This window comes from Cervus elaphus, chromosome 20 (genome assembly GCF_910594005.1).
Source record: "Cervus elaphus chromosome 20, mCerEla1.1, whole genome shotgun sequence".
Lineage (NCBI taxonomy): Eukaryota > Metazoa > Chordata > Mammalia > Artiodactyla > Cervidae > Cervus > Cervus elaphus.
The window spans coordinates 136,408,698-136,420,176 of NC_057834.1; positions in this window are offsets into that span (position 1 = coordinate 136,408,698).

An 11,479-nucleotide genomic window follows, 5' to 3' on the forward strand; every position below is an offset into this window, starting at 1 on the left:
CTCTGACTTACTTTGGAGAAGATAAAAGGCATCAAAAGCCAGGGACTTGAAACATATCTGAAGAGTCACCTTTACCATGGGGCCTTGGGGGTGTTTTGAAACCCTCAGTCGGCTCACTAATTTCAGAGAAAAGGCCCAGGAACAGACACTAAGTATTCCTTGCTAAGTGGAACCGCTACCTGAAAACAAGAGCCAGTTGCTTTCTTACCCAAGAATTTGGAACGAACGGAAATGCTCTAGGCTCCAGGAGAGAGATGGGCTCTCAGTGAGGGCCAGGCGTGCACGGGGACGCCCGTGGCTCCATCCCACGTGGCTGGTGGAGGTCTCCGTGGTCCAGCAGCAGGATGTGTCCACAATTACGAGGACTGCTGTGAACTCTCAAGGAAACTTTTTGATGGCAGAGCCAGCAGGAAGCCTTGGCAGGGAAGACACGGACAGACCCTGATCGTGTTTATCCAGCAATTTCCAAGAACAAGGGACATTAAATAAAGTGGCACAAATATTCTGGCCACTAAAATGATGCTTCCTGTTATAAGGTGGGGAGAGGTTGTCAGCTGTTACCAGCTCTGCCCCGATTTTCCCTGAATCAATGCTCACCCACCTGCTTCCCTATCTCTCTTGACCTCCCAGGTCCACTAATCCTAAGAAGGGGGTCCTAGCTAGCAGTCTCTGAAAAAGAAATGTCGCCTATGGAAAATTAATAAATCACCTTTCTGACTTATTTCATTCACTCATACCATCAATATTCATTCTAACTTCCTATATGCTAAACACTGTGTTATAGTTTGATGGCATCCGAATTCGAATCAGATACAGTCCTAACCCTCAAAGAGGCTCCATCCATTCTAGAGACTTTGATAAAATCCTCTGACACTACAGTTGTACGGTCAGATGCACAAAGAATAGAGCCACCTAATCAGTCTGTGAGCTGCTCAGTGGTCTGAGCTAAGGTTAAATTCCTGTAGAAAGTTTTGTCTGGGCTAAACCTTTAACTCAGCCCATCCTTTAATGGGTAAAAGCTAAAAGAAGGCAGAGGAGAAAAGAATAAAAAGCAAGAAGGTGTGTTACAGCATGGTACATTTGAAAAAAACCTCAAGAATTTTGGCATAGAGTTTGAAGTAGGGAATGATGACAAATGAGGTTAATTACACAGGAGCCAGAAGCTTGCAGGCAGAGTTTCTCAACAAAGATTGAGTGGACTCCAGGGTGGGGTGGGGTCCATGGTAGTGAGCCATGGGAAAGAGATTAATGCAAAGCCACCAGGAGCAAATTTGCAACTTTATTGGAAGACATGAAAAGAACCCTCAAATAAAGGCTTATATATACATGTTTATGAAAAGGATGGCTTAGTATCACAAATTCATCATTTTTCCCAAAATCAATCTGATGCAATTCTAATTAAAGGACTTTTCCTGGTGGGATGGAAGAAACTTATTCTAGAATTCTGTTTCGGTGAATAACTAGAAGAGATATTATTCTCCTTAAAATTTATTTGTTGGAGCCCTAACCCTTGATACCTTAGAATGTGACCATATTTGGGGAAAGAGTCTTTATAGAGAGGCAGCCAAGTTAAAATGAAGCCATTAGACTGGACCGTAATCCAATATGACTGTCATCATTATTAAAAGAGGAAATTTGGACACATGTGAACAGAGAATAGATGATAGGAGACACAGGAAAAAGATGTCCATCGACAGGTGGAGGAGAGATGCATGGAACACATCTTCCCCTCGCAGCCTCGGAGGGTACCAACTGAGGCAACACCTTGATCCCAGACTTCTATCCTCATAACTTTCTGTTGCTTAAACCAGTTTGTGGTATTTTATAATGGCAGCCCAAAACAACTGATACAGAGTTGCTATTAAATAGATGCTCTTATTAAATAGATAATGAAATTTATTACGAACCTATGTAACTGCACAGCATTATACAGGAGCAAAGACAGGCAAAGAGACCAACACAACGAATAGAACATCCAGATGCATTAGAAAAGAAAAATTTATATCTGACATTCCCAGTGCTGACATGCAGGCTCTTCGGGCACCTGGGCAGACATCTTGACAAAACAAATAAAACCAAAGATCCACTTGCTGATGACCCAACAGTTCTGCTGTTAGGCACACATCCTAGAAAAATATCATGTGGACAAAAAAGTAATATATCTGTGCTCATTTCAGCATTGTACAACATGCAAAGAAAAGGAAACCCCTAATTGTCCATCAGTAGAGAAACGGACAAGCACATTATGAGATTTACTTCATGAAATCACTTTCATGCTCTGAAAAAGCCCTTATTTCACCTTCATTTTTGAGACATATTTTCACTGGGTAAAGAATTCAGGGTTGGCAAATTTTTTTCTTTCCAAACATTAAAGATGTTGCTCCAATAAGACATTGGAGCATTCTCACTTGCATTGTTTTTTATGAGAAATATGTTATCATCCACACATTTCCTTCTTTTATCTTGTTTGGCTTTTTCTCTTGTTACTTTGCCTGGCTGCTTTTTAAATTTCTCTGTGTCATTTTGAACAATTTGGCTCTTATATGTCTTGGTATACTTTTCTTCATGTTGCTTGTGCTTGGGGTTGCCTGAGGTTCTTGGATCCATGGGTTTATAATTCTCAGTTAGTTTGAGAAAACTGGAGGCTGTTTTCTACCTCTCTACCATCTCTCTGTCCCCACCTCTTTGGGGATTCCCATTACAAGTGAATTAGTTTCCATGTAGTTGTTCACTACTCAATATTCTGTTCATTTTTTTCATTATTTTTCTCTGTGTGTGTTTCATTCTGGATTATTTCTATGGCTGTGCCTTTAAATCGATCAACCTCTTCTGTAGTATCTACTATGGTATTAATTCCATCCAATATAGTTCTCACCTCCAGGAGTTTGGTTTATGTCATCTTTTACTTTTCATGTCTCTGCTTAAGTTTTAAACATAAGGAATACAGTTCTAATTGTACTTTAATGCTATTGTCTAACATCTAACATCTGTGTCAGTTCTGGGTCAATTTTTATTTTTTCAAGCTTTCTTATTCATTTATTTTTTAATTATTTATTTTAATTGGAGGATAATTACAATATTGTGATGGTTTTTGCCATATATCAACATAAATTGGCCATAGATATACAAGTGTTGATTGATTTAACTCCATTTTTGGCCACAATTCTCAGCTTCTCTGCATGCCTGCTCTTGAACTTTGTATCCCTATCAAAATTGTTGAGCTTTATCCTGAGATACAGCTAAGTTACTTGGAAACAGCTTGATCCTTTTGGATCTTGCTTTTAAGATCTTCTAGACGGGAAGAGAGCAATGCTCAGGCTAGTTCTAGTTTATTGCCCACCAATTAAGGTAAGCCCCTCCTCTGTGCTGCAGCCAAAGGTCTTGCGAGTCACGGAGTTCTCCAGTCTGGCTGGTGAAAGGAGGCACTCTTCTCAGACTGTGGTAGCAGCAGGCGCTGTTACTGCTAATCCATTCGAATGGTTCTTTCCCAAGACAGGTTTCCATAAATGCCTTTGCCAGGGAACATTCAGCTGAATTGTCAAGAGTGACTCTCTTCATCTCTGGAGTCTTCTCTCTATGAAGCCCTTGCTCCTCTGCATTCTGACATGTGAGCACCATGATTTTCCTGGACTGTCAGCTCTGACTTCTCAACTCAGGAGTAAAGGAGGTCTGCTGGGTCACCCCTGCCCTGCACGTGGACTGTAACTCTCTCAAGGCAGAGAAATCAGACAGTCACTGGTTTCTTGTCTCACAGGATCACTGGCCTTCACCACCCGAAATCTAGCATCTTGAAAGTCATCATTTCATATGTTTTGTCTGCTTTTTGGTTGTTTCAGTCAAGAGGGTAAATCCAGTCACTGTGTTTCCACCTTGGCAAGAAGAACAAGCTCTTTTGATGGAAGAGAATATTGCAGTTTTAAGAAATGAACTAGAGTAAAAATTAAGTTTATACCCATTAATGTCTATCTTGAAACTAAATATTTAGTGAAAAACATCAGATTTTAAAAGTAAGATAATCTGCATGAAACCATTTACATAGTTTGAAAATATACAAATTTACCCTGTGTATGGATTTTGCATACCAAATGCATAAAAGTGTGGATAATGAAAACCTAAGCTAATGTCAGGATTATGGTGCCTCAGGGAGGAAATAATTGGGGGACAAGACCAGGAAGTAATAAAAAGAGGGCTTAAAATTTATCTGTGGGACTTCCCTGGTGGTCCAGTGGTTAAGATTCTGCCTTTCAACACAGCAGGGTGTAAGTTCGATCCCTGGTCAGGGAGCTCAGATCCCACATGACTCACAGCCAAAAAAACCAAAACACAAACAGACACAGCACTGCAACAAATTCAATTTTAAAAAACTTTTTAAAAATGGTCCACATTGAAAAAAAAATCTTAGAAAAAACTTTATCTGTAATGTCTTATTTTTAAAAAATAAAAATATGAAACAAGCATGTAAAAATATTAAGAAATTAGCATTACTTAAATCTGATGACTGGTTTATTAATGAACTATATTCTTTCTGTACCTTCAAATTATTTCATAATTTAAAGCAACTATCATTTAAGTTATTGGTAACTACTACTGTCAAGAATATTTGCATTTGCCCTTGAGTCTCAGGTTCTCTGCTCCTATTTACATAATTAAAAAGTTCACAGAGGTGACTTCCTGGGGGAAAAGATGGCCTTCTTCTAAGAAGGAAATATCCAAGATAATACGGTTCTGAAGAGGTATATTGTTCTGAGTGATGAGATGTTTTTAGAGGTGTAAGCAGAGTTCTAAAAGTACATTGCTGCAAAATATTTCCCTATGAAAAAAATCTTTTGTAAATATTCATTTAGAACAAACTATGCATGCAAATTCTGTTCATTGTCCCTAGAAGGGAGATGACTATATGTGTGTGTGTGTGGGTGTGTGCACACATGTGCACATGAGGGCATCTTTCTCATTCAACTTTAACAGGAATAGAAAATCTCAAAGACTTGGGAAGATCTATATGCATATCCCAAGACTATCAAAAGGAATATAATTCACTTGACATCCTTTGTATAGTATTACTTAAAGTTCTCTAGCACCCTGATACATGAATTGATGTTCAGACTATTATCATACATTACCTTGTTGGGTGAGGCAGGGCTAGACTATACATGTGCTGTGAGTACATGTGCTATTACCCTGGAAGACCATGGGGAGTCACACTGTTCAATGTAACAAGAAGAGACAGTTCTGGGGATAGCAGACGAGCAATTGCATCCTTTCTTTGTGGGCGTTTCTGCTGATCTGGCTTGGACTGTGATGCAGAGCCTGGGCTCCGACGGTAGTAGCATTGGTAGCAATTCTCAGCATTTCTTGTGGTCTTTTTCCTTTCATTATCCTCCAAAGTTCCATTCGTTGCTGTTATTTAGTTGCTCAGTCATGTCTGACTCTTTCTTACCCCATCGACTGTAGCTTACCAGACTCCTCTGTTCATGGGATTTTTGAGGCAAGAATACAGGAATGGGTTGCCACTTCCTTCTCCTGGGGCTCTTCCTGACCCAAAGGTCAGACCTGTATCTCCTGCATTGGCAGGCGGATTCTTTGCTGCTGAGCCACCAGGGCGCCCTTAAGTTCCATAAGTCCTTATTAAAAGCTACCGTCCCATCTCTGTGATGCCTTGGGGCAGCTACCTTGGTTATTGTCAATGTAACTTGAAAATAATGTGAGAAGGACCACTTTCCAATAATTGAGCTATCAGGGGTCTCTCAAGTGATCCATGTCTGACTATTTGCTGAAAACGTGGCTTTTGTTTGTAGTAGTGGATTGGAGAGGACCAGCCATCTGGGCACAACTGTCAGGAAAGAAACAGAAGTCTGCGTTTGGCACTCGTGACATTCTCTTACTGCTCTGCAGCAGGGACTCTCCACCTCTTTTCTCTTTCTTGAGCAACTCAGCAGATACTCACTCCTGACTGTCAGCAGGGTTAGAGTGTAAGTGAGCGGCAGCAGTGTTACTTTACAGATGCCCCAAGCCCACTTACCGTTACAGAGAAGCAACTCTGGCACTTTACTATCGGCAATCATTATTGTCCCCAGGCCTGCAACTGATCAGTCTCTCAGGTGAAGGCAACCGAGCACAAAACAGGAGGGAGGAAGGAAATAAAGGAAAGAATAAACTGTCAATATGCCTCTCCAATCAAAACCTTATCAGAAAAACAGAACCCACTCTAGGTATTTCAAACAGAGGAAATGCAATACAGGATATGGCTTAAACAGGTCCCGGGAAAGCAGAGCATTTAAACAGGGATGGCAGGTAAGGTAGAGACGGAAAACAGAGGTCAGCTACTGCCCCCAGGGCCAGGAGGTCATGAGGGGAGACCCAGAGCCATCCAGGATCTGGCCACTCGGTGGAAACGGCAGTGGTGGCAGGTGGATCGGCCAGAGTTGGAGCCCTGAGAAAGCTTGGTTGTGGCTGGAGATGCCACCAGAAGAAGGGAGGGGGCACGGAGCCTGGTTTTTCCTGGCCGCCTGCCCACCAAACCTACTTGTCCAGGACCCCGAGGGCAAGGGAGCTGGGAGACGGAATCCCGGTGAGGCACAGTGGAGCAGGGAAAAGGCAGGGAGTGGCTCTGAGTGCAGTGCCAAATTAAATACAGATGCCCCATTACATTAGAATTTCAGATAAGCAACAGTAATTTTTAGTGTAACTGCTTTATGCAAAATTTGGTACATAGTTATTCAAAAATTTACTCTTTTGCTTATCTGAAATTTTAATTTAACTGGGCATCTTGTGGGCTTATGTGCCAATCTGGCAGCTCCATCTGAAAGCAAACAGCAAAATGTTGGCACATACGACAGTGAATGCTAACATGGGCTCCAAAACACCCCTTGGTCCAGAGGGTAATACCTGTGAAGGAAGGGGGCTTTTGCAAAAGACTAAAGGTCCATTGTACGGATCAGGTCCATTTCCTGATACTGGGAAATACTGAAGGCAGGAGGAGAAGGGGACGACGAGGATGAGATGGTTGGATGGCATCACCGACTCGATGGACATGAGTTTGAGCAAACTCCGGGAGGTGGTGATGGACAGGGAAGCCTGGTGTGCTGCAGTCCATGGGATCGCAGAGTCAGACAGAACACTGAACTGAACTGACTGAAATGTCCATTGCCAAAAAAATGAGAATTAGGGAGAGATTAAGGAGTTAATACATCAGAGTCTTCAATATATTTCATAGGAAAGATCAAGGGCAAGGGGATTCCTGTGGATGTTGGGAAAGAAAGCCCGAGACTGGGATCTGGGAGTGGGGGTTGCACCTAGGATTGTTGATAATGGGGTGAGCCCCTGATTGAAGTCTGCAACTCATTAGAGGCCAAAAGATGCTCAGTGGCAAAATCCAATCAGAAAGAACATGGTAAGGCATCATTTTGAAAGCTGAAGGAGAACAAGCTTTGTTTGCGCCTCTCTTCACCTTCCTGTGCTGCGGTGAAATAGACAAATAAACCAGAAAAGAAGCAGAGGAAAATCACTAGCCTTCTCTGCATCCCAGAAGATCTTTAGGAGTTTGGAGCAGAGCCAAGTGCTACCTTCTGTTCTTACAGAGGAAATTATAAAATTGCATAGATATAGTGGCTAACTTTGGGGTATTGGATTACCAGTAGGTCAACTAGTCAGCAGGGCTGATCAAACCCAGCCTCTCCCATAGCGTTCTCTTTTGTCATCCTTTTTAAGCATGCACACACACATACACATACACATATACACATTTACACAGAGATATACAAACAGATACAAATACACACATACACACACATATATAAACACATATACACAGACACACATGCACACACACATACATACACATACACACACACACATGGAAGGCAAGGAAGATAATTCAGAAATGATTCACACTGCCCACCCCACCTAAACACATGATGAACCTCCCTTATTACAGAGCAGTTGAAACACCTTAATTCCCAGGCCTCTCCCCACCATCAATATCCAAGTCTTGAAGTCAAGAGGGCCTCAAACACACTTACAACAATTACTGAGGGTGGATTCTTTGGGGCAGCGGTTAGGACTCGTCCGTGATGAGCAAACCATACCGTGAGTATTCAGGGGTGGGCTACTGTCTCGTGAAAGGCGTACTTCTAAATATTTCATCCACGGGGTTCCAATAACAAACACAAATGAAAAAGATCTTAGTCAAAGGCTCAGACGTGGGCAACTATTCAAGAGAAAGCTTTTGGGGAGCTTAAGCAGAAAGCTTTCTCTCTTAAGCCCAAGTTTTGCATGCACATGAAGATTTTGCAAGAATTTTAAAGATCAGAAAGTAATGTCAAGTTTACGCAGCTTGCCCAGAGTAGAATCCTGGCCTCAGAATCAAAGGCTAAAAACAGTTTCTGCCTTCAGCAAGTCTCACTCTACCTGAAGTGGGATCAGTCTTCAATAAAGTAAGTAAGTTATGGGTTAGAGGGAGTTATAGGTAGAAGAGACAGATGTTGAGAGTGGGAGAGAGTCTCTGCAATTCAAGACAGCAATTCTGGGACACACATAAGGAATGGGGCCTCCCAGCTTTTGATACTTTTCCTAAGTCCAACCTCTCTTGGCAAAATGATCCATTGGGCAAACATTTCTATAAAGCTTCCTCCTGAGGCTCCCTATTGGTCGTTATCACACACACGTCCTACCGCTGTTACCATGCAGTCTTTAAAAACAAAACACAGGGTCTTCAGGTTCAGACTCTAAATCCACAAGTCCAGTGTGATGAGTACCAGCCATCTATAACAATCCTATTGCATACTGAAAATGTGGCTGGCTTTTAAATTATATTTTACTCTAATTATAACTCAGTTGGTAAAGAATCTGCCCGCAATGCAGGAGACCCCGGTTCTATTGCTGAGTCAGGAAGATCCGCTGGAGAAGGGATAGGCTACCCACTCCAGTATTCTTGGGCTTCCCTTGTGGCTCATCTGGTAAAGAATCCACCTGTGATGCGAGAGACCTGGGTTCGATCCCTAGGTTGGGACGATCCCCTGGAGAAGGGACAGGATACCCACTAAAGTATTCTGGCCCAGAGAATTCTATGGACAGAGGAGCCTGGCGAACTACAGTCCGTGGGGTCGCAAAGAGTCAGACACAACTGAGCAATTAAGACTCCGTGAATCTACCTCTTCCATTTTATGAAACTTAAATGCAGAGCAAGACTTTCACATGGAAATTTAGTATCTGCCTTGAGATGTAAGGATCAAATTCATATGAGATTTCAAAGACTTGGTATAAAAAATACACAGGTAATGGCTATAGTAAATATGGATGAGATATTTTCTTAATAACCTCTAACCCTGGCCCTAAAATAGGAATGTAATTGAAGGTTATCCCAGTCTTAACTGGAAGACAGCTGCCCAACAATTCTAAGTAACGTTTAAGAGTAAATCTGGGGGACTTCCCAGGTGGCCCAGTGGTTAAGACTCTGCACTTCTAGCACTTCCAGCGCAGGGGGTGCAGGCTTGATCCTTGGTCAGGGAACCAAGCTCCCACACGCCATGTGTTGCTGCTGATTTAAAAACATAAATAAAACTCCTCGTTAAGGTGATGTCCCAATCACCAAGCCTGACTTCCACTTTTTCAGAAATAACAATAGCAGCTGAAATATATAAAATCCAAGGACTACGTAGAGTTCAAATGCCAGTCAGATAAGGCCAAACCTCTATCTGAGCCAGATTATGCCCATTTCATTAGCAGCAGAAATCATAAGTGGAGAAACAGAGTTTTATTACATGATCCTGGGCTCGTGGGATGAAATGAAGGTGGCCGGCCATGGCTGGATTCTTGCCAAGTTTTTCCCTCTATGGTCAGATAAGAAAGGGGCCCCAAACCTTAGAGGTGAAATAATTTATTTGCTAAAATCCCAGATAACTGGCAAGCAGATCATATTATGACCCAAAAGAGCAGTTAACAGATTAGGGTCTTTGTTTGTAGAACCTCACCGAGTCACGTGATGGGAGAAGAATTTAGCCAGCGGAGCCGTGTGCCAGTGGGTCTGCTTCATGCCTGGTGTTATGGGTCCGTGGACACCCTTTCATTAATCACACCAATGGTAAGTCTGCAGGCATCCGTACTGAGCCAGGGGCTGGAATCAGGGAGAACCTGCCTGCCGCCTGGGCCGGGGAGCAGCAGAGGGGCCCTGGGCAAGCCCAGGCTGGAGGGAGCCCAGTCCAGCCCCTGCCAAGAGGGGCCTGCTGAGGGTTGTCAGCTCAGGTCAGCCGGCATGCCCCTGGGTTCTTGTCCATCTCAGTTCCACCCCTAAAGATGTCGGATCTTCGAACCCTCACACCTCTGCCAGAGTCAACGGCTTAGGGGAGGGGTGGACCCAGGTCCACAGGCGAGGGTAGGGTAGACGGGACTCCCTTGTCATGGGATCCGGGAAAACGCAGCCACAAGGAGAAGACTCAAAACCACCCCGTGTCCCGGAGGGGACCCTCTGCCTCATCGCTGATGAGAAACGGGCATCTTGACAGTTACGAGGCCCTGCCCCTTAGCTGGGGGTTTTGACATTATTTTTAAAGTACCAAATACCACCGAAGAATTGATGCTTTTGAACTGTGGTGTTGGAGAAGACTCTTGAGAGTCCCTTGGACCGCAAGGAGATCCAACCAGTCCATCCTAAAGGAGATCAGTCCTGGGTGTTCATTGGAAGGACTGATGTTGAAGCTGAAGCTCCAATCCTTTGGCCACCTGATGCGAAGAGCTGACTCCTTGGAAAAGACCCTGATGCTGGGAAAGATTGAAGGTGGGAGGAGAAGGGGACGACAGAGGATGAGATGGTTGGATGGCATCACTGACTCAATGGACATGAGTCTGAGTAAACTCCGGGAGTTGGTGATGGACAGGGAGGCCTGGCGTGCTGCAGTCCATGGGGTCGCAAAGAGTCGGACACGACTGAGCGACTGAACTGAACTGAAGCACAGAACTGTGCTGTGAGCCTGAGGCCTCCACTTCACGTTCCCTCAGCCCCCGGTTTGGGGGAAGTCACTGCTTTCATTTCAGAACATCATTCCAGGTCACTGGATATTTTTCAATATTGTCTACTTAACAGGTTCCCACCTCTCATTTTCTGATATGTACAAATTCATCTCTTCATCGCTGGGAGTTGAAGCAGACCCTATAGTAAATTAAAGGTATATATTCCCATCAAGATACATATATCTTGAGTTCACTCCTAGAAGAAATCTTTTTTACAAAAGTTGCCATGTTTATTCCACTTATCATTTCAGTTCAGTTCAGTCGCTCAGTCGTGTCTGACTCTTTGGGACCCCATGGGCTGCAGCACGCCAGGCCTCCCTGTCCATCACCAACTCCCGGAGTTTACTCAAATTCATGTCCATGGAGTCGGTGATGCCATCCAACCATCTCATCCTCTGTCGTCCCCTTCTCCTCCTACCCCCAATCCATCCCAGCATCAGTGTCTTTTCCAATGAGTCAGTTCTTCACATCAGGT